This window comes from Schistocerca piceifrons, chromosome 2 (assembly GCF_021461385.2).
Source record: "Schistocerca piceifrons isolate TAMUIC-IGC-003096 chromosome 2, iqSchPice1.1, whole genome shotgun sequence".
In the NCBI taxonomy this organism is placed as follows: Eukaryota; Metazoa; Arthropoda; class Insecta; order Orthoptera; family Acrididae; genus Schistocerca; species Schistocerca piceifrons.
This window is the reverse complement of record NC_060139.1, coordinates 305,549,761-305,575,101: the sequence shown is the minus strand read 5'-3', so window position 1 is coordinate 305,575,101 and position 25,341 is coordinate 305,549,761.

Genomic DNA, 25,341 nt, shown 5'->3' with positions numbered 1-25,341 from the left:
CCTCGTGATGTACGGCGACGGAGATGACGTCATCTCAGATTATTCCTTTCACCACATAAGCTCTCCATTTTCAGGCTATTAGGCAGTGCAGACAACAGTCGACAAAAACATTGATACTTCCGAGTAACTCCCCCGTTCGTTCTCTTTGTCATCTCCAGATTGAATTCCAAAGGCACGTTGCGTTATTAACGGAGCATATTCAGTGTTTACGGGCATATTTCATGGCGCAAACGCGGTTAATAATTTTGTACGAACACTCGGTATAGTTTTGAAAGGAGGCAGCTAACACAGTCTAATCCTGATGGGAAGATTGGCTCTAAAATGCTCTTTTTAACATAAACCGTGGCTGCATTTGATGGGGATAAACGAACTTGTAGAATAGTCGTTGGAGGTCTCAAAAACTACAAGATCAACATCAAGAGACTCTACATGATGTTAAAACAAGACTGTGTCGCGGAATTAGTACAACAATAATTACTGGAGAAGTACAGGCCGGCCGGAGTGGCCGAGCGGTTCTAGGCGCTACAGTCTGGAACCGCGCGACCGCTACTGTCGCAGGTTCGAATCCTGCCTCGGGCGTGGATGTGTGTGATGTCCTTAGGTTAGTTAGGTTTAAGTAGTTCTAAGTTCTAGGGGACTGATGACCTCAGATGTTAAGTCCCATAGTGCTCAGAGCCATAGAAGTACAGAGTATCAAGTGAAATTTGTGACTGGACTAAGGATTCTCTAGCAGGGAGGACGCATGGTCCAGTCAAATTAATGTGACTACAGCCTATGTTCAAGGTCAACGTGCAATAATCACTCACAGACGGCACGTGCCAGGAGGGTATATAAATGTCAGGGGGACGCGAAAATAGTGGAGTCCTTGTCGTAGGGTGGAAACGGAGAGTTTATCTGAGGTCTAAACAGGCATTGTCATTGGCTTTTAGGCCGAAGGTGGACGTATTTCAAAAAGGCCAAGTCTGTAATCCGTTCACGTGATGCCGCGGTTAAAATATACCGTGTACGGCAAAATGGCACTATGCAAAACCGGCGCCAAAGGAACTGTGATGCACCAAGAGCCATAGATGACAGGGCGGGACGATGGCTGCGATAATGTGTACGAGCGAATAGACGTGAAATGGTTGAGTAAGTGGCAGCCCAGATGAACCAAGGGGCTACCAACGGTTGTCTCCTCAATGACTGTTTCTGTGTACGGGCCCCGCGACAGGTACCTGGTTGATGCACCCACGCTGACTTCTGTTCATCGGCGACGATGGCTGCAATTTGTACTCCAGCTCCGAAACTGGACGTCCGCTGAGTAGCGACAGGTGCACTTTTCAGATGAATCACGTTTTATACTCTATCGAAAGATGGCCGTTGGCGTGTACGGCGTGAAACATCTGAAAGCAAACATCCTGCAACGGTCGTCGCAAGGATCTACATCTGCATTTACATTTATACTCCGCAAGCCACCCAACGGTGTGTGGTGAAGGGCACTTAACGTGCCACTGTCATTACCTCCCTTTGCTGTTCCAGTCGCGTATGGTTCGCGGGGAGAACGATTGCCGGATAGCCTCCATGCGCGCTCGAATCCCTCTAATTTTACATTCGTGATCTCCTCGGGAGGTATAAGTAGAGGGAAGCAACACAAGGTGTTACAAAAAGGTACGGCCAAACTTTCAGGAAACATTCCTCACACACAAAGAAAGAAAATATGTTATGTGGACATGTGTCTGGAAACGCTTACTTTCCATGTTAGAGCTCATTTTATTACTTCCCTTCAAATCACATTAATCATGGAATGGAAACACACAGCAACAGAACGTACCAGCGTGACTTCAAACACTTTGTTACAGGAAATGTTCAAAATGTTCTCCGTTAGCGAGGATACATGGATCCACCCTCCGTCGCATGGAATCCCTGATGCGCTGATGCAGCCCTGGAGAATGGCGTATTGTATCACAGTCGTCCACAATGCGAGCACGAAGAGTCTCTACATTTGGTACCGTGGTTGCGTAGACAAGAGCTTTCAAATGCCCCCATAAATGAAAGTCAAGAGGGTTGAGGTCAGGAGAGCGTGGAGGTCATGGAATTGGTCCGCCTCTACCAATCCATCCCTCACCGAATCTGTTGTTGAGAAGCGTACGAACACTTCGACTGATATGTGCAGGAGCTCCATCGTGCATGAACCACATGTTGTGTCGTACTTGTAAAGGCACATGTTCTAGCAGCACAGGTAGAGTATCCCGTATGAAATCATGATAACGTGCTCCATTGAGCGTAGGTGGACGAAACTAAAATGAGCTCTAACATGGTAATTAAGCGTTTCCGGACACATGTCCACATAACATCTTTTCTTTATTTGTGTATGAGGAATGTTTCCTGAAAGTTTGGCCGTACCTTTTTGTAACACCCTGTATATTCGATACCTCATCCAGAAACGCACCCTCTCGAAACCTGGACAGCAAGGTACACCGCGATGCAGAGCGCCTCTCTTGCAGAGTCTGCCACTTGAGTTTGCTAAACATCTCCGTAACGCTGTCACGCTTACCAAATAACCCTGTGACGAAACGCGCCGCTCTTCTTTGGATCTTCTCTATCTCCTCTGTCAACCCGACCTGGTACGGATCCCACACTGATGAGCAATACTCAAGTATGGGTCGAACGAGTGTTTTGTAAGCCACCTCCCTTGTTGATGGATTACATTTTCTAAGGACTCTCCCAATGAATCTCATCCTGCCACCCTATGTTAAGGGTCTGTTGCCACTCCCTGCACCACGTGCCTATCCGCTACAGATCTTCCTGCATTTCGCTGCAATTTTCTAATGCTGCAACTTCTCTGTATACTACAGCATCATCCGCGAAAAGCCGCATGGAACTTCCGACACTATCAACTAGGTCATGTATATATATTGTGAAAAGCAATGTCCCATAACACTCCCCTGTGGCACGCCAGAGGTTACTTTAACGTCTGTAGACGTCTCTCCATTGAGGACAACATGCTGTGTTCTGTTTGCTAAAAACTCTTCAATCCAGCCACACAGCTGGTCTGATATTCCGCAGGCTCTTACTTTGTTTATCAGGCGACAGTGCGGAACTGTATCGAACGCCTTCTGGAAGTCAAGGAAAATGGCATCTACCTGGGAGCCTGTATCTAATATTTTCTGGGTCTCATGAACAAATAAAGCGAGTTGGGTCTCACACGATCGCTGTTTTCGTAATCCATGTTGATGGATTCTGGGTTTCCAGAAATGACATGATACGCGAGCAAAAAACATATTCTAAAATTCTACAACAGATCGATGTCAGAGATATAGGCCTATAGTTTTGTGCATCTGCTCGACGGCCCTTCTTGAAAACTGGAACTACCTATGCTCTTTTCCAATCATTTGGAACCATCCGTTCCTCTAGAGGCTGCGGTACACGGCTGTTAGATCCAGGCCAGAGGGCATTCCCTGCGTGATCTCGTTATTCTGGAAGCCACGACTCATCAACACATGTATGTATCCATCCTTGGTGACCATGTCCACTCCTACAAGCTGTTTTTCCTCGGCACGATGACATCTTCCAGGAAGACAATACAACCTGTCACACACTTCACAACGTGTGTGCGTGGTCTGAAGAGCACCGGATGACTTTACCGTACATCTATGACTACCAAACTTCCGAGATTTAAGTCCAAACTAGAATCTGTGAATCAACTATTGGGTTGATCGTGCCATGGGTCCATCAAGCGAGAAACGCGTTGCAGCTGGCAACGGCACAGGAGTCGGCATGGCTCCACATGCCTGGAGGTACCTTGCAGAACCCCGCTGAATTTCTTTCTCTACCTCTCGCAGTGGTTTGGGCTGCAAAAGGTGGTTATTGATTTTTACAGGTAGTCACATTAATGTGACAATGTTTTAGCTTGGATGGAGGGTCATCAACAAATGTAGTTACGTCCGGCGTGCAACAAGGTTATGGACCCTTGCTGTTCAAGTTGTGTATCAACGATATGGCTGACAGTGTTTAAATTATCCTCAGACTTATCGCAGATGATTCAACTACAAGCATTCAAGTACTGCCTGAAAAAAAAGTTGTGCAAATATATAGACGGATCTTGATAAGATTTCAAAGTGATGCAGATATCGGCAGCTTGCTTTTAAGTGTTCAGAAATATAAAACTGCGCACATAAAAAAAATGAAAAAGAACGTAGTACCCAATGACTGTAATATCAGTGAGTCACTATTGGTATCAGTTAACTCATACAAATATCTGGGTGTAACAGTTTACATGGACAAAAAATAGAAATATCACAGAAGCTCAGTAGTAGGCAAAGCAGATGGAAAGTCTTCGGTTCTTGAGTAGGATACTAGGGAAATGCGGTGGCCTACAAAGGAGAGTGCTTACAAAACAGTGTTACGACTCATCCTAAAATACTCCTCAAGTGTGTGGAATCCGTATTAAATAAGACTAACACGAATTAAGGACATATACGGAGAAGTGCAGCACGAGTGGATAAGAGTTTGTTCCGCCCATGCTTGGCTGTCACAGAGATGATGCTAAAAAGCATGAACTGGTGTACGCTTAAAGAGAGATGAAAAGTATCTCGTGAAAGCAAACTTACAAAGATCCAACAACAACCTTTAAGTGAGGAATCTAGCAATAGACTACAACACTTTCCGTATCACTCCAATTGGAACTGTGAAGTCAAGATTAAACTAATAACAGCACGCACATGGGTTTTTAGGTAATCATTTATCCTGCACTCCTTACGCGAGTAAAACGGGAAGAAACCCTTATAGGTGGTGCAATGTTAAGTACTCCTATGCACTTCGCACTGTTTGGGAGGGTGTAGTTGCTATTCAAATTAATAATTTCGTGTGGTTCAATGGCCAGTTGCAAGTCTTTCAATTGGCGACTTGTGTGTATCTAACCTACCACAGTTATCCAACCGGAGAAGGAAATCTATAGCTTAATGTACAATCCGAATGTCGTTTCGTTCCTGGTGACTCCTCACATCAATAACCCTTTAAGTGCCAAATTCTCTATCCATCACAACAACGAAATGCATGTCAGTATGTTCTTTTTGAGAACAGTAACCAATAATACTGCTCAGTTTATTATGCATTTCTAAGTCCTCCATGAGTTATTACTAGTAAATATTCATAGAAATGAACCAGGAGCACAAAATCTGTACTGAAAAAGTTTGAAAAAGTCTGCAGGAAATTAGCGATGTCAATTTCTGATAGGAAACATATGTCCTCAGGGGGGAGATATTTCCCAAAGGACTGTTGTTCTCAACATGCATATAAATCTACACATGCAGCCACTTTAGTATCAGTGACAGCTTCACGACTTTCATGAAATATTTTTTGAACAAGAGGCGAACAGCCTGCTGTAAGTGCTGCCTGCATCTGTACCAGCTCTTTCACCTACCAATCCACTCCAGAGTGTGTTACATAGACGAGCATCAATTACCGTAGCAGTGTTAGAAACTGTTGACGTAGTAGCTACATTATCTGAAATAGGCGTCTTTTGCAAAATCTGAATCTTCTGAGTGATATTTTGTAACCTCTTCCCAGCAGTTCACTGCACAATCCACCAGAACTTCATCTGCCATTGATCTATGCCACCTCCATAAGGTCAATCTTATAGATTTAAAAGAAATATTCACGGTTGTTAGTATGAGCCCCCTAACTGCAGAAAACCTACCAAAAATTAGTACGAGACCCTTAAGTGCAGAAAACCTACCAAAATTTAGGAAATAATGAGTCTGCTACATTCAAGTCTATGCAAAACTTTTTTCGTCTGATTGCACATTCTCAGTAATCATCCTACGTGTGCACTCTCAGCGGAAATAATTTATATTCTTTCAGTGGCTAATATTTTCGAGATAATATGTAAGACAATATTATCAGTAATGTTCATTCTTCATTAGAAGAAAGATTTCACAGCACATAATAACAGGAAACTGAATTCCAGGCAATAGATTTGCATACAGGTAAGGCGCAGAAAAAGGTAAAACTAGCTGACAATATGCTTAGAAACGATTCCCGATTAATTTTATTCTTTATAATGCAGGAAACGTTACTGTTAATTGAACTTACCGTCGTTTATATCACTAGATATCAGGAGAGTAAATCCACAGGTGTCACATGCTTGCAGAACAAGAAATCAGTTGTGAGGACGAGTGCCTCAAAGACCATCAGTAAGTTTCGTACGGTCACTCAATCATGCGCTATCTTTCGTTTGCTAATACATTTGTCCTACATCGGCGTGGGGTCGGCAAGGTCGTCACCCTGTTATGTCCCACGCCCCTCCTATAATGGAATATTCGTACCCTAATTGGCTGCATGCCGCGTTATTCATGTGGAAGGGAGCAAAAGTTTTCCATTATGTCTGTGAATCGCGTAACTGAAGCTGATCTTGGGTACCAGCCCAGTATTCATCTGGTGGGATTTGGGAAACTGCCTAAAACCCATATCCAGGCTGGCTGCTTAAAAGAGGACTCTACAATTTTGAAAACTCATACTTATTTTTAATTTTTGACAACATTTCTCTTGGAGTACAGCGGTTCTTTTCTATTATTTAAAAATGAAAATGAACAGTCACAACCGCACGAAACTTCTTTTTTTATGAGGTTACCCGTTTCGGTATGTTTTAGTCCATTTTCAGACGTCACGCCATGATGGTAGACAGTGGCTGTGAACGAAGCAGGCGCTAGGGCTCAACGAACGAAAGCTTTTTTAATACAGCAAACGTCATTAATATTCTGCCCCTTTATTCTTCATGTCTACCTATTTATTTCTTAACATAGACACCCTGGCAAAGAATATATTTCTCCCAACGAGAGACCACTTCGTTGATAACGTCAGAGTGGAATATTTGATTTTGCTGATGAGCCCTTAACTTCACCTTTACCTGCACAGCTTCATCGCTATCAAAGTGAGGTCCTCGAAGGTGTTCCTTAAGTTTTGGGAACAGATGAAAATCGAACAGAGCCGAGTCGGGACCATATGAAGGATGATCGCATTATGCTGAAGGAGAAGGTGCTGCAGGTATGCACGAAACGCTGTTTCTCACGCACTGACACGTTACACGCTACAGTTCGAAGCCCTCTACTGCAGAGGGCTGCAAATATGTAGACATGAAGAATGAAGATGTAGGATGTTAGTAGCGTTTGTTTTATTTAAAAAGCTTTTTCACATAAAAAATTCGGAGGCATTACATATTTTAGCATGCCGTCGTATAAGGGACAGTCAAACGAAAACCAGACAGATGCAAAAAAAAAAGTAAGTAAACTCTTCAGTATTCCAAAAGCAATCAGCAGAACTCTTAATGCATTTATCCCGTTGTGAGACAAAACGGTCAGTGCCTTCAAGGAAAAATGTTTTCGGTTGCCTACGGAACTACGATTGTAACCAGGCGTTCACCTCTTCGGCCGAAGCAAATAGACTGCCAGGAATGTCTATCCTCAGGACTCAAAAAATAAGTAAATCGCATGGGAAGAGACCGCCACAATTAACGCACAGCAATAAGTGGAGACTTTTCAATAATTGAAGCGCACCATCAGGTCCTAATTCCCGGGAATGTTGACGAATGGCACCATCCTGTTGGAGGATAATGCGCTTATCTGTGATTCCCAGCGGAGCTTCTGCAGCTTACTCGAAACAACCTTGACAACATGTGGACGCTTAACCGATCCTCATCTTTAATCAGCCAGGCAGATTAGGTTCAGGGCTGGCGCACCTCCCCATCTCAGAAACAGTGCTTTAACACCCACAGCTATCCCAGCAAGTAATGAGATACGTAACACTGTACTAATTACAACAGCCGGCCGAAGTGGCCGTGCGGTTAAAGGCGCTGCAGTCTGGAACCGCAAGACCGCTACGGTCGCAGGTTCGAATCCTGCCTCGGGCATGGATGTTTGTGATGTCCTTAGGTTAGTTAGGTTTAACTAGTTCTAAGTTCTAGGGGACTAATGACCTCAGCAGTTGAGTCCCATAGTGCTCAGAGCCATTAATTACAACAGCTGTTGATTGCCATTAAGAAACATCATCCTGGAAAAAAATATTCCGTTGTAGTCTTTTGCGGTGACATGCCTGAATAAAACATTCTTGATTTACAAGCCGCGTCACTTCGAATAACACACTCAAGCTTTTAACGGCTGTAACCGCCACCATCATCAAGAGTGAGGTGGAGTATTTTATTCGAAGTGACACGGGTTTTAAACGAGGAAGATTTCATTAAAAACATGTTGAAATAAATATTTCGGTACGAAAAAAACATACAGCAACAAGGAATCAAAATAAGTACTTTATGACGGATACCCTGCGTCACATGAACAATAAAGACTCCATCAGGGTCTTTTCCGCTCGTACCCGAATTACATCTGTGTCTGTGGATGATTCTCCGACACGGGCCACATCAGACGTTTTCTTCCCCTGGGGGTGTCCTAATGCCGAAGTGACATCAGAGAGAAAGACTTGCACCCAAGCGCCCGAACAACCCACACGGTGTCCCGCGAACAATAATGCCATTATCTTCATTTCATTTTCTTCAACGAAGATAAATGCCATCATCCTGTCTATCAAGAATGATCCGTAACACAAAGCACAGCATATTCTGCCAGCAGTGATCTCGTATTTTCTTACTGTTGAGATTATCTACTGTCAAACCGCGTTTCAATAGCGCGTGTTCGCATTTATGGGTCAGAACATTCGTAGAGATAGTAAATTATAGAGCGCCACTGTTGGGTATCTGAAGTCCACAAACAGACACATACACACGCACACGCACAGCACACACACACACACACACACACACACACACACACACACACACACAGAGATAGATAGATAGATAGAGAGAGAGAGAGAGAGAGAGAGAGAGAGGGAGAGAGAGTTCCACTTTCCAAAACACTATTTCAGTTTCACACTAAGGATTACTTACAATTAAAATTTGTGCTATAGTTAAGTAGGAATGTGGGTGATAATTAAGAAAATAATCTGAAGCAACACACAAAAAAGACGTAGCATCAGTCGGGTACGCTCTGTAGGATGCGTTGCGCCTGAAATGTAGTCATCCATCATAACTTGTCTGAAGTGCAGTATACAGCATTGTAGGAACCATACATACGGATTCCGTGTTGCAATACTGCCACTGAGTTCTGTCTTAAATGGAATACTGTTACTAAGAATCGAGTTGGGTTCTAGAGAAACAAAGCAACTATTATATGAAATGACCGGTTAATAAATACACCCTGGTTAATGATTTTATGAGATTTTCTTTTAACAGCTGCGAGTTATCTTGTTATCAGCTTCAAATAAGATTTGCATTAGTGTGTAGTGTAGAGCTGCATTATACAACTAAAGACTAAGGTATTGTCCGTAAATCGTATTTCTTTCATTTTGATGAATCTGAAAGTTTTTATGTTGTATACAACTGATTTTCTATCATACGTTTTTTTGCGTGGTCATCTTCTGCAGCAGCTGTTAACATCTGTTACTATAGGTTATCCCTCCTGAGCTGACTGCAGTCTAATTAAAAATAATTACTCCAGACACGTTTCGCTTTTATTTACAAAGCATCTTCTGTGGTTATTTAGTAAATTGGATGTATATGTTTGCACATTATTTGATAATTTTAGGTTAAAAACAGCGTTTTCTTTATAAAGTTGGTCTGCAAGATACTTAAAATGTTTCTTTCCGTAATCTGCTCCTTCCCTCCTTGCTAGTAGTGGTTGGTGTCGACAGACTTCATTTCACATCTGCACTTGGCAATTTTTGTCATTCTCCAGTATTTCTTGCGTTGCACTATTTACAATTGACTTTCTTAAACCGTTTTTCATTCTGCACTGCACTGCAATGTTTATGCCTGTTCGTCTGTTTTCGTTCATTGTTGTGAGTGTTGCCAACTTACGAAACGATTTTGTGTGTGTGTGTGTGTGTGTGTGTATATGTGTGTGTGTGTGTGTGTGTGAGTGTGTGTGTGTCTGTGTGTGTGTGTGTGTGTGTGAGAGAGAGAGAGAGAGAGAGAGAAAAAATGGCGCTGAGCACTATGGGACTCAACTGCTGAGGTTATTAGTCCCCTAGAACTTAGAACTAGTTAAACCTAACTAACCTAAGGACATCACAAACATCCATGCCCGAGGCAGGATTCGAACCTGCGACCGTAGCGGTCTTGCGGTTCCAGACTGCAGCGCCTTTAACCGCACGGCCACTTCGGTCGGCCAGAGAGAGAGAGAGAGAGAGAGAGAGAGAGGAGAGAGAGAGAGAGAGAAACAGAGAGAGAGTGAGAGTTAGTGAAATTGACGTGAATGTAGGGAGAGACGTGAGAGGAGTGGGGGTGGTTTGATTTTATTTTATTTATTTATTTATTTTATTTATTTTTTGCAAGTGGCGTGGGGGGAGGGGGTGATGAGGAAAGACAGGGATGGGCCTGTACAGTGATTATAGGACAGAATCTGGGGGGAAATGGTAGCGTTTCCCAAAAACAATGGGAAAAACTGATCTGTATCAGAAATCAGGAATATACCAACTGAAATGCAATACATGCGATGGAAGATACATAGGTCAAACCAGGAGGACATTTGACACCAGATACAAAGAACATGTAAGAGTATGGATGTATAGGACAAATCATTCAACTCTTGCAGAACACTTACACCAATATCAACATAAAATTACATCCAGAGACACAGACATGGAAATCATAAGGATAAACAGCAACCCTGCTCACCTTACAAGAAAACTAGCATATCCGAAAAACCATAACAGAAAAGAAACAACTCATAAACGATCAGATCAACTTGGCAAACCACAAACTCTTTAAACTGATTGACCACTTTTATAACATTAAAAGTACACATATAACCACAGGCTCCATTTACCACTATCATTTCCTCCCAGATTCTGTTATATAATCACTCTCCAGCCCCATCCCTGTCTTTCCTCCACCCCAACCCCCTTGCCGCTTGCAGAAAAGAAAAAAAAGGTCACCCCCACTCCTCTCACGTCTCTACCTACATACAAGACAATTTCACTAACTCTCTCTCTCTCTCTCTCTCTCACACACACACACACACACACACACAAACAAAATCGTTTCATAAGTTGGCAATACTCACAATGTGATCGAAAACAAAGGAACAGGCATAAGCACTGTGGCAGTGTGAATGAAAATCAGTTTAAAAAAGTCAGTTGTAAATAGTGCAGCGCAGGAAATACTGCAGAATGACAAAAGTTGCCAAGTGCAGATGTGAAATGTAGCCTGTCGACACCAACCACTGCTAGCAAGGAGGGAAGGAGCAGAATACGAAAAGAAAGACCGTAGGTAGCTTCCAGGCCAACTTTATAAAGAAAACGCTGTTTTTAATCTAAAACAACTAAATAATCTACAGACATACGTATCCAATTTAGTGAATAACCACAGAAACTGCTTTGTAAATGAAAGCGAAACGCCTCTGGTGTAATTCTTTTTAATTAGATTACAGTCAGATCAGGACGGATAACCTATAGTAACAGATTTTCTATCAGCTTAATCAAAAAGCTGAAGCCATTTTAGTTAACCTGAGGCCAAACTCTCACACTTGAGGAGAAAGAATTCGTTTCTGTTTAGGCGGCTGTATCCACAAATCCCCTAAACTTTTCGTGATGCGTAATCGTTTCCAAAATTGACGGGATCGCTAGGTAACTGTGATGAATTCGCACGTATCACTCGGAATTGTTTTCATATAACGAGGTTTAAAATTTTTTGATTCTTTACTAATCCATGTTTGAAAAATTTATTTGCCTGCCTTGTTATTATTCCTTATTGATTACCTTATCAGGCCTTTTATTCTTATAAACTTCGGTACGGAAAGAAATAAAAACAAAAAACTGCGGAATACATTTGACAATCGAACACATATTCTCTTCTCCCTAGCTAGATAAAATGGTCGCTACACCAATGGCGCTTTCGTTGAACGGTGTTTGCCTTATATAGGGGAAGGCGGGGCAAGACGGGGAAGAGAGATAAGACGGGGAAGGGCTATGAGCTACAGTTAGAGTGCTGCCATCTGTGGATAGCTACGTCAACATCATCGGTACACAGGTCCCAGTGTGCTGGCGTTGCTGAACCTTAGTTTCGCGGCGGTTTCTGTAAGCTTTGCATGGTACGTACAATTGTTATACTGATTTGCAATGTTTTACACCTTTCGAGGTCCTAAAACATGTGTTTCGTGAACATTTGTCCAGACTGAATATATAGCACTGAATAGTACGTCTTATTAACAGTAAACTGCTGTGACAGTAGTCAATGTTCACTACATAGTGTTCATGTAGGCGTAACATAACCTGACAGCATAGTAGGGGGCAAGACGGTGTGGGGCAAAATGGGGAGCTTCCCCGCCTTGCTCCTACTATTTGTCCAACCATTACGTTCTTATCGTCTCGCTGCGGGTTTTGAACACGTAAATTATACGTTGAATACAATTGTAAATAGAGTGGTTTTCGTTATTCCAACGTTTCCTAACTAATTACAAAGTATGCCTTAGGCTATACGGTGAATAAAAATTCACAAACCGCGTGAAGTCAGTATTCTTGCTATGCTTTAACGACTGACTATTGGAAATATGGTATTTACTATATAATATAGATTACCAGGAATTATCAGAGTCAATAGTACGTTCCACGTGTTTTATTTCAGATGGTTCGCAAGTATCGGCGACAAACATATAGACAAGATTGGTCATTGGATTCAATGGAAGGCGCTGTAAATGCTGTTATAGAAGGTCATATGGGTTCTTTCAGGGATGCTCAACAGTTCAACGTGCCACAGAAATCTGAGTTTCAGCGTCGGGGTGTCCACGATACTTGTGCAGGGACAGAAAGTGATGATGACGGGGCTGTCCACACTTGTGTACTACGTGAATGTAAGAGGCCTAAATAAAACGTAATACCTGGTTTTACAATTCGCAGAAACATGTTTCGAAACCTTATCGTCACATGATTTCGTTATTCCAGTACTTATTTAAGCTTTAGAGATGAATTCATGCTAGTTCCCCATCTTGCTCCGCATATGGGGCAAGACGGGGAATTGGTAGTTTATGTTTCAAATAGAGATATTTCTAAATAAATGTAACAAGTTTGCAGGTTTCTTTGCATGCTATTGTAATTCAATGGTTAAGTAAATAAATGATAATCAAACCTACTTGAATTTGTTTATTTTTGTCCCTTTTGTAAGGGTTTAAAGTTAGCTTCCCCATCTTGCCCCGCCTTCCCCTATATCCAAGCGGCAGTGACAACATTTTCTTTCCTCGATTCCTAGGAAAATTTGCGTTTGCGGATATAGTACATGAAAATGGAAAATGCCCAGTTGTCAGTTATTTATCGACCAAGTCAATTTTAAGTCGGCTGCTCGTAATGAACTATAGAGATGGTTTTCTCATCACCAGAGGCGATGTTAAACCAAACTATCTTACCAGTGGCTCATTTAGGTTGTACACAGGCGACCTGTTAATTATGAGCCAAATCGGTTGGCTGTCCCTCGGGCTTGCCCCTGGTGAGTACCCTGAGAACGGAAGACGGAGAGACGAACTTCCAAAAAACTCTACAGTGAGCTACAGAGGTAGGTTGATTGGTTGACGATGCTAAAAAACAATTCGGAACACATTGCAACAGCCAAGACGAATAGCGGTGGAGCTTTTCGTTTCCCTGCCACTCCTATCTACTGCTTACGGCGCCAGACAGCGGACAGAGCAGTCAGTAATTTAGTCAGCGTGTTCGCGGCGTTCCGGGAAACTCGCTGGCGATGCGGTGGTCCCAGCAACCACGCAGCTGAGCCAGCACGATGGCGCTTCGTCGCCGCCTCTGCAAGCCCCTCACACAAAACCTGCTACTACAAGCACACTTCTGCTCCACACTCGTTTCTGCTGCTCCTGCTATCTCTTCGCAGTTCCGAAATGCGTTACGGTATCTACAAACAGCGGTAATTCTAGTTTCTGGAGCAGAATCTAATCATAAAAGTGTTTCCTTTCGACTACGAGGGTGATTCGGATGCAAAACTTCGTTTGCTAACAATAATTAGAAATACCACGCCGTCTTAGCCTATATACACTGTCCAGTCACATCATTGTGGGCAGTTGCTAATAGATATGCATCTAGATAATACTCCGCAAACCGTCGTAACGGCGCATGCCGGAGGGTTCCCTGTACCACTACTAGACATTCCCTTTCCTGTTCTACTCGCAAATATAGCGAGGGAAAAATGACTGTCTCTATCCCACCGCATGAGCCCTAATTTCTGGTATCATATCTTCTTGGTCCTTTCTCACAATGTATGTTGGCGGCAACAGAATCGTTCTGCAGTGAACTGTAATGCCGATTCTCTAAATTTTTTCAATAGTGTTGTTCGTAGCTACCGATACCAAATCTAGCAGCCCGTGTCTTACTTGCTTCTACGTCTTCCTTTGATCGGCGCTGGTACGTATCCCAAAAACTAAAGCAGTACTCAAGAATAGGTCGCTCTAGCGTCCTATATGCGGTCTCCTTTAAAGATGACACATTCCCAAAATTCTCCCAATAAACCGAAGTCGACTATTCGCCTTTCCTACCACAGTTCTCACATGTTCGGTCCATTTTATATGGCTTTGTAACGTCACGCTCTGATATTTAAACGTTCTTCACTGTGTCAAGCAGGGCAGTGCTATCGCTGTATCCGAAAATTACGTATTTTTCTTACTCTTCCGAATTAACTTAAATTTTTTCTACATTCGGAGCTAGCTGCCATTCATCATACCGACTAGAAATGTTTTCTACGTCCCGCACACCACAGCAACATCGGCAAAAAACCGCAGATTGCTGCCCACCCTGTTCACCAGATCCTTTTTGTACATATAAAATCATGACGATACCCTTGTCTCTGATGAACACTAGGCGCCGAGAACAGAAGACTGGGTTCTGTTATTTGAGATGTCTTCGAACCAATCACGTATCTGGGATCTATTATAGATTTTCGTACCTTCGTTAACACTCAGCTGTGGTGCGCCGTATCAAATGCTTTCCGGAAATCTAGAAATATGGGTTCTGCCTGTTGCCCTTGGTTCATAGTTATCAATATATTATGTGAGAAAAGAGTTTTGCAGGAAGATGCTTTCTAAAATCATGCTGATTCTTGGAGATAAGCTTCTCGGTCTCAAGAAATTGTACTATTTTTTAATGGTAGGAGACGTGGTACTAGCAGAATTAAAGCTGTGAGGACGGGTCGTGAGTCGTGCCTGTGTTGCTCAGATGGTAGAGCACTTGCCGGGGAAAGGCAAAGGTCCCGATTTCAAGTCTCGGTCCAGCACAGAGTTTTAATCTGCCAGGATGTTTCAGATTTGCTGTATTCGAACTGAGAATATGCTTAAGGATTCTGCAGTAAACCACTGTACGCCCAGTGATAATCCGTTTCCTACGTACTCAACAGTCAGGCGAAATGGAGGTGCCCAAAACAGCTGCTCGATTCTCACATCGTGTGTGAGGCACGTGCAGTGCATCAGACAGCTGTTGAGTGGTGTACGGTAGATGATTAACCCTAGAAACATATCAGTTGATGTGATTAATGTACCCATTAATGGGCTTAGGATTGGCGAATTTGTAGACCAAGGAAGTACTTTCTCATTTATGTGGTACTCTATGAGCTATCTCGTGACATTTCTTAGCCGTATCGTAAAGTATGCTACCTTGCTCTAAGACCGAAACACCCTCACGAAAGACAGTCGTCGTTTAATAATGTTATGGTAGAATGTGTCCTCTGAGAACTGATTCGTTACCAAATCCATTAGTATCTTCCATGTTCAATAATGGTCCTAGATAATGCTATACAAACATTCTCCAAACTGTAAACGCTAACCTCACCGTCTTCTTTTATTCCAGCAACGGTTTCAGTTTTTATGTTCCCTGTTGAAACACATCCGCATATTTTCCATTATTTTTATTTTTTGGAGAGGGAGGAGGCGGGGCGGCGTTGGAGGCCATGTCTTCTGACTTTGCGATTCGGTCCACTACGATTTACTTTCTGTGCAAATCCCTTCATATCGGAACCTACGTCAAACGTCCTGAATTGTTTACTGCGTATGTTGCAATTTCTGTCTTCTCCTACATTAAGTGTTCTCTATGGCTCCCTTGAATGCCATGGAATTTAGTCCCCTATGTGTCACTCATATCCTTTCACCCTGTCCCTTTTTTTTGGGCCGTGTTTTCTACATACTCGGTCCTTAGCCAGTTCCTCAGAGAACCTTCTCATTTCTAATCTTATCAGTCCGTGCGATATTCAGCGTTCTGCAGCAACACCACTTCTGTAATGCTTCGACTCTCTTATTTACCAGTTTTTCCACAGTCTATGTCTATTTCCACCTCTTTCTAGACATACTGTTATGCTCAAATGTATCCAAATTACCTGAATTGCATTCCGCTGATTTGCATGACTTTCTTGCAGGTCCTCTAAATTTTTCCGGTACAGTCGATTGAAAATTGTTACCACAAGAGATCACAAGAGACTACTACTCTGTATGGCAATGAATCCAGATGTAAATCATATTACGATACTGCAGCTACCAGGAAACATGTTATTAGAGTGGAGGCGGGCTTAACGCTTGAAAACACAAATTTATTACAATAAGTGACATTTCAAAAATAAAGGTTCAAAATGAAATTACACGACGACAGTTTTTGTACTAGACTCCTCTGTTCACTTACAACATAAGACCTTCAACTTGGTTTCATTCACAAATAAAGTGTAAGCATGTTTAAAACTGAAATGACGTGACGTAAAGTTTTGTTTTGGACGATAATTCGAACCCAGAAGTTAATCAAATGGACATATGGAATTTTTCAACCAACAGGAAGATGTTTGACACTGAAATGACGAGAAGAAATTTTTTTTACTTTATTGGGATCCGAACCCGGCAGCAGTCACCTCTGTTTTCTAACCAGGAGTAGACGTTAATATCGGTTTCATGCTCCAGCAGCGAGATTTGCGGATATTTATGCTAGAAAGAACCTGTTGAAAAATTACCTGCTGACAGGGAATAAAAGCCCATATTTACCATCGTTGTTGCCTACATTCGAAGAGACATTAACTACCGAATTCTTTTTCCACCAGCAGCTAGTAGTGGCGTATTTGAACTTGCAAAGATGAAAAGTTCTGTGTCTGACTGAGAGTCGAGAACGACACCTATCCTTATTGACAACAATGCACGAGAAGACGATAAGGAGCATTATTATTTTTCAGTAGTAGTTAAGTGAGCACATGATAGAACTTCAAATCACAAGGGCCAGGATTAGAACACAGACACTCGTCTTTCACGGAGACGGCGAAGAGTTTGGAACGTTGTGGAAAAAAATAAATTATGGAAGGAGTGAAACCTCGTGAAAGGTGAAAAACCTGCGTTCGAATCCCAGCACTGCAACAATATTTTCAAGATGTCAAGTTCAACACAATAAGAAATAGGCGTCCTGTGACCTTACATTACGACTGGTACATGAAATAAAATGAAATTTACGATGTAAGAGAGCTTGTTAGTGAGTTTCTACTTGCCTCGACTTCCGCTTCTGACATGACCCAGACTAAACCAACGTTGTTCCAGTCTGTAGCAAAGGGACATCATGTTTAATGTGGATTTGGAACCACGGTGCAACCTTACGTTCTGTATTTTGCCTTACCAAAGCTGCCTTTTAAAAATGGTCGCCTAAAGTGGTAGTTGAACCACGACCTTATGTATACCCATCTAGCACAAATCCAACAGAGCAATAGACCCCACAAATGGGTCACGATTTTGTCATAAAATACGTTACGCCCTTGGATGAGAATTCTGACTCTCCAATTTGCTGGAGGTGGATTACAATCTATTCAATATATTTCTTTGTTCGAATGCTTCATCATTCACCAGATGCCTTGCCTAACCGTTGTGTGCTTTCGGACTGACTTATTTTAATAACTGAAATATAAGCACATAACAATCATCTGTAGGAAATGGCAATAACGACGGATGAGGAAGTTACTACAGAGAGTGTTATTTTCCACTTGAGACGCTATGGTACTGTACGAGTTCGTTGTCTGGTGGTAAATATCACACACTATAAACACAAAGCCAAGATACTGAGTGTTCTCACCCATTTATTTTTTATCCCTAACGAAAAATATCTGAAGCGAAGTGTGTGTCCTCAAAATGTAATGTCATGCACGTATTGGAATACAGAATGCGTTTTATGTCACGAATAGCATGCCAAGGATGTGGCCATTGCAGTTGGCATTCTTGCATCTAATTTCCACCTTGCAGATGCAATAAAGGACTGCATCGCGTGGTGCTACTGCAATAGAACGACCGCCTGCACTCTGCAGATTTCACAAAATATATTACCCAGGAGCTTGCATGGTAAGCCATTCCAACTGCGTCTATGCTCCTAATCTTGCGCTCTCAAATGTTTATCTTTGTCGCTCCTTGTCGAACAACTATGAAGAAAATTTCTTTGCGTGTGAAAACATTCATTAAGCTTGGGTTGATGACATTTTTACATCCAAACCACCAGGCTTCAACAGGTGTGGAATTCAAAAGCCGCGTGACCATCGGCAAACTGTTGTTGACTACAATGTTGACGATTAATTTACGTGTTACTTTTAAATGCTTTGTTGAATAAACTAACGAAACTCGCTACAGAAGTGCACTCCTTTAATACAAATGAATCACAGCTCACCTTGATAATGTTACAACGAAATATTAAGTATCCTGTAATACAAATATGTCCAAATCATCACGTATTAGTATGATATCTTGCACTTTTGACCTTGAAATGGTCTTTACAGTCCTGTGTCATGCTCACATTGCGTTACGTGACTACCAAAAAGTATGGAAATGTGACAGGGGGAGTAGATGCGAAAAGAAACCTAGTTAAATTATACACTGCTAGAATTTCACCAATAAAGTCGTGTACGCACAAAAAACTAAAAAGTATATCAACAGCAGCAGAAAACTGAAGTCATTTCTAAATTAGCAATTCTGCAATATCGTAAGTTTTTTACCTTTAGATTTACTGGTTACCGAATGTAGTGAGAAGCCTGGTGACAGGAAAATTTCCTTACTGATTTTCGATGTAACTTGTATCTCAGTCACATAAGAGGTAAAAAGCTTGTTTCACATGAGATTGGAACAGACGGCTAACTCATTCTTTGCTTTACAGTGCTGCCATGTTACCTCAGTGCCAGCATACAACTATGGCGCCACAAATATTCTGAAATGGTGCCAAGCCTCATAGCATTAGGACACTTAAATTGCCTATGTGTTTCTTGAGCAGGCTAGCAATTTAGGAGCAAAGCTTGCACTTCATACAAACAGCTGAAACAGTCATCAAATTGACAGGGGGCTGAAACACAAAAAACGTAAGCCTATGCGTATAAGTCAATGTGAACACGCCAGCTTAGATCAGGGGGAGTTATATGTGTGGCCCTCATCTTCAACAGTTGTCACAGTTATTTTTGTTATGGGCTATAGATTATCAAAAAAATCGTTTTACAATTATCAAAAGGTAACTGTCAGAATAGACTGTTATGTAAAGTATAAACTATGAAACTGCTTAGCACCCATTCTGCTGAAGGGCGTAAGGACGTAAGTCCTTAAATGAAAAAAAAAAAATTAAGAAATATTCTTTGGTGTGGCATTTAGACTCAGCGACTCATAGAAACATGTGGTTATGGGAAAGCAACAGGTAGATGGGCAGCTGATGTATTTACACACTCCAGATGCTGCTGACTCATTATGCCAAACTACTACGATTCTTAAATAGCGCTCGTTGTGTCATATTGACTCCTAAACTTAATTTCAGTCAGTGAAACTGTCGCTCAGCAGTATGTGAACGTCATGACCACTCTTGTTTCCAATACACAACACAATTCAAGCATATGCTAGTTAATCACAGGAATATGGCCTATGCTTACGTCCTTCTGTAGACAATATAATATATTCTACAACAACTTTTCATTTTACTTTGGAACCGATAAGCAAAAGGAATGGACTACTGCCGCCCCCACATACTATCACGCTGTGGATTTCTCACAAATTGTGATTCTGGATGCAATATAATGTTTTGTAATCTGAATTTATTTTCCTGTTTCCGTTTTGGTGGAGAAATATTGCAAAAGAGGCTCATCACTGGTAGATTAACGAATTTATTTGATGTCACCCTTGAATTGTTCGACGTACCCGAGATTGGCCGAAGAACTGCAGACAACTGTAAGGGCTTACAAACATCTTCAGGATGGTTCTTCAGCACATTCACTTGTCTCCAAGTGCTATTGCTCACATCTCTTGTTTAAGTGAAAAAGCATTAAAACGAACAGAGCAAAACCGGAACGACTGATAGCATCCTGAAACTTGACATCACCATCGAGGAACCTGGAAAAGTCACGAAAATGTCGAAAACTAGGAAAGAAACGATTTGATTTGAGAGAGCAGCAAATTGAATAATTCTGGATAAAAAGGAAAGTCATTGCTTCCGTCAGTTTTACCGTGTTGATGTTTCCCTAATTGACGTACTTACCCTTAATACCTGCGTGGGGTGTCGCAGGAGGATACTCATAACGAACCTAACAGTGGAGCTACCAACTGCTAATAGTCCAGCTCTCTGAGGATGTCCGGATCTTGTAGGCCCAGAGACTTCCACTGAAACACGGCAAACGACTGCAGCTGGCTCGGCATCTTTATCAACCATAGACAGCGCATGAATTCTACTTGTCCACAAACTGGGGCACCAGAAAGTCTTTCGCTGCCTACCACCTTTTAAAACGACCTCCCATTGGGTCACGTGTGAGGGATCAGCCTCATTATCGGCAGCAGTGGACCACTCTGGGGACACGTGGCACATGCTGGACGTCCATTGGATCCCTAAGTCTGACCCCTCACAGAGATGTCCATTGGCGACAGCCTCAAACTGCGTGATCAGAGCCAATACTATATGGAGCAGTGAGCGAGGAGTCACCAGCTCAGCTAGCATGCGAACACAGCTTTAACAGCCCATATCCATACTACAGACACTGGAAGTCTATACTACACAAACACAGGAAATTTACTATTAGATTAGAAAATAGTTGTTGTTGTTGGGGTCTTCAGTCCGACGACTGCTTTGATGCAGCTCTCCAAGCTACTCTATCCTGTGCAAGCCTTTTCATCTCCCAGTACCTACTGCAACCTACATCCTTCTGAATCTGTTTAGTGTATTCATATTTTGGTCTCCCTATTCGATTTTTACCCTTCGCGCTGCCCTCCAATACTAAATTGGTGATCCCTTGATGCCTCAGGATATGTCCTACCAACCGATCTCTTCTTCTAGTCAAGTTGTGCCACAAATTTCTCTTCTCCCAATTCTATTAAAATGGTTCAAATGGCTCTGAGCACTATGCGACTTAACTTCTGAGGTCATCAGTCGCCTAGAACTTAGAACTAATGAAACCTAAGGACATCACACACATCCATGCCCGAGGCAGGATTCGAACCTGCGACCGTAGCGGTCTCTCGGTTCCAGACTGTAGCGCCTAGAACCGCACAGCCACTCCGGCGAGCCCAATTCTATTCAATACCTCCTCATTCGCTAAGTGATCTACCCATCTAATCTTCAGCATTCTTCTGTAGCACCACATTTCGAAAGCTTCTATTCTCTTTTTGTCTAAACTATTTATTGTCCACGTTTCACTTCCATACATGGCTACACTCCATACAAATATTTTCAGAAAAGACTTCCTGACACTTAAATCTATGCTAGATGTTAACAAATTTGTCTTCTTCAGAAAAGTTTTCCTTGCATTGCCAGTCTACATTTTATATCCTCTCTACTTCGATCATCATCAGTTATTTTGCTCCCCAAATAGCAAAACTCATTTATTGCTTTAAGCGTCTCATTTCGTAATCTAATTCCCTCAGCATCACCCGACTTAATTCGACTACATTCCATTATCCTCATTTTGCTTTTGTTGATGTTCATCTTATAGCCTCCTTTCAAGACACTGTCCATTCCGTTCAACTGCTCTTCCAAATTCTTTGCTGTCTCTGACAGAATTACAATGTCATCAGCGAACCTCAAAGTATTTATTTCTTCTCCATGGGTTTTAATTCCTACTCCGAATTTTTCTTTTGTTTCCTTTACTGCTTGCTCAATATACAGATTGAAAAACATCGAGGATAGGCTACAACCCTGTCTCACTCCCTTCCCAACCACTGCTTCCCTTTCATGCCCCTCGACTCTTATAACTGCCATCAGGTTTCTGTACAAATTGTAAATAGCCTTTCGCTCCCTGTATTTTACCCCTGCCACCTTCAGAATTTGAAAGAGAGTATTCCAGTCAACATTGTCAAAAGCTTTCTCTAAGTCTACAAATGCTAGAAAAGTAGGTTTGCCTTTCCTTAATAGTACAGAGCTAAATAAGTCATTCGCTTCTGCTGAGAAGCTCTTGCTATAATAAACTAACAAACGATCTAATCTCCTGTTGCTGTTTTTGCAGACTGATGAAATGCAAGATTCATGAAATACTATACGTTTGTAACCTTTGAAATTAATTATCTTTGCCCAAATGAGAAATCCGTGGTCTCTGTTGCTGCTTTGACGCATGGAAAAGCTCGCAGGCCTTTGACTTCTGCAACCTCTTCTTCTGTAGATGGAAAAATATCGCCTCCTGCTACTGGTGGGCTAGCATATCTTATACTTTCATGGCGCACTTCGAAGTCTCTCTCGATAACATTGGGTCTTCGTCACATACTTCTCTCCATTTCCTCATATGGAACCGCTTTTTCGTGTAATAAATTACATTTTAGCTTCTGTGAGTCATCTATACAAAATTCCTCGCCTTTCTTCCACATTACTAAATTACATGTTCCCTTAGTGCCCTTTGCATTTCACGTGATCAGATCTTCAAACAGGTTAGTCACAGTTATCCATGACCACAGCCCTGCCCGAGCGTAAACAATTGTCCATTATAAAATCGAGCGACAACCCATCGATAACTACTGCATTCACATTAAATTTCGTTTCTTCCGACGATTAGAGACACCAAGACCTGTTTTCCTACTCTTTTATTTCTCGCTCCAAACGTAGGATTAAGTGAGATAGATCCCTTTAACGGATATCTCCAATAACTTACTGCCACTCTTCTACAGTTTCAAAAGAAAGGATGTCGAAAGTGCTATCACTTTAGAACTAACGTAGTGGAATGCCACGGTTTTAATTTCTTCCACAGTTATCTCAGTGAGAGGACACCGACTGTCTGCCTTCTTGGGCATCTCTGGATCATCCCAATACTGATGTCGTCTTGCACTTGTGATAGCCAGTATCTCTCACTGTGTTCCTGATGTCCTTGTTTTAACGAGGTGTCGCCTGGGTAACCTCCGTGTTTTCGCTCATGTATTTCGACGATCTCACTCACTTCTGCTTTAGGTGAGGACAATCGTGGCGCACCCACATCGCCGACGCGCTGTCTCTGGTTACACGCTGCTTGAACGCAACTGACACTGCGTCCCTGGTTCGGTGCTTCGTTCTGCCTTGCTCCGTCTGGCGTGGACCACGGCATCTGTGCCAGTCTTGCCTGATCCTTTCGTCTCTTCTTCCACCGGTATTATGCTAATTCGACCGGTCATTGCGCTACACGAATGCTTGCGGTGGCCCATCTTCAGTGCGCTAATGTGCTCCGTCTTCAGTTTTTCGTTTTTTTTTTCTCTTTGAAAAACTGTTCTGTCGACAACGACCCAACGAGCGCATGCTGTACTTGGACAGAAAAGTGTGTGCGCAGCGCACTACACCATTCCTCATCTGCCATCTCGTCAGAAATGAGCAGCGTTGCCACAGATTAGCGGGAATGTGGCGCGTACTGTCCCCAGTGTACAGACTTATTCCGTAATGCTGCCACAAACTTTCACGGAGGATGGAGAAGGGTAAATGTGTCAATTTGAGGTAAGGACTCCAGTCCGGAAACGACCGATTCGAAAGGTATAGGCCTAAGCGAAAATAGTTTCAAGTTTCGCCTTAGCCTCATGCAGCATTCAAACGAAAGGCCACAAATTTCGAGCCCTGATCAGGACGCACAGCATTCCCATTGAATACTGATCAGTACCTTTAAAATTTTCCCTGTTTTGGACTAGTGACGGCGCACGTAAATTGATATCAGAGAGATCTAAAATCGTAAATCTACAGTACAATAATAATGAATTCCATTTACCTACAAAATTTCACAAGTTGCTGCATTTACACCAGTTGCTCAAGATGGCGTCCCCCAACATCAATACAGGATGACATCTTCGCACAGAGTTTAGTCGCAGCTGTTGTAATATCGCTCGTGTCATCTGAACAGTGCTGCCGGCAGTGGGAATTCTTACCAGGAGATTCTCACCAGTCTCGACAAGCATCTCGTACACAAGGCTTTTCACATGTTCGCACAGGAGGATATCAGGTGGGGTGAGATCAGTCGTGCTGTCCGTGAAACAGGACCTCCTCTGCCTATCCACTTTTCAGGGAACGTCTGATCCAGGTGTTCACGAAACCTCAGTCCAAAGTAAGTTGGGACTTCCATCATTTTGGAACCATATTCATATAACAAGTGATATATGTTTTCAGGAGCCCGACAATATGTCTCTGGTAAACACCGCGTACACAAGTGCATTTGCGCGGGAAGGAAGAAGAAATGGGCCTCGTTCATATTCGTTGACAATTCCTGCCGACACGTTGATCTGTGTTGATGGCTCTTCACAATCGTGCGTGGGGATTCTCATCAGCCCATACATGACTGTTGCGACTGTTTAGCATTCTGTCTATGGTGAAACAAGCTCCATCAGTGAAAACTTCATACGCAGGAAAGTGAGGTTCGAGCGTAAGGCGCTGCAATAAGCATTGGCTGAAAACGACATGATGTCTGAGGACAGCAGGATTGAAAGCGATGCTTTTTGAGGATTGCAGGGATGTAGCTGGATTTCCTGTAACCTTCGTCACACAGTACTCTGTGAAACATTCATTTCACGAGCAACTGACTGAGTGATTGCAAGCACCTAATTCACTCGAGCAAGCACTGCATTTTCTAAGTCAGCATTCCGCTTAATTCGTCGTCCCCCTCAGTCGTTGTACTGTGGTACCAATTGCTCTGGTTCACTTAAAAAATGGTTCAAATGGCTCTAAGCACTATGGGAACTTAGAACTCCTTAAACCTAACTAACCTAAGGACATCACACACATCCATGTCCGAGGCAGGATTCGAACCTGCGACCGAAGCGGTCGCGCGGTGTTTCACTTAATTGTTAGAACAGACTTGGAAATATGATATGAGCGGAATGTCTTTTATGCGGATATTTGGCTCTATACAACCCTTCCGCTTCTCTGCTGCCTACG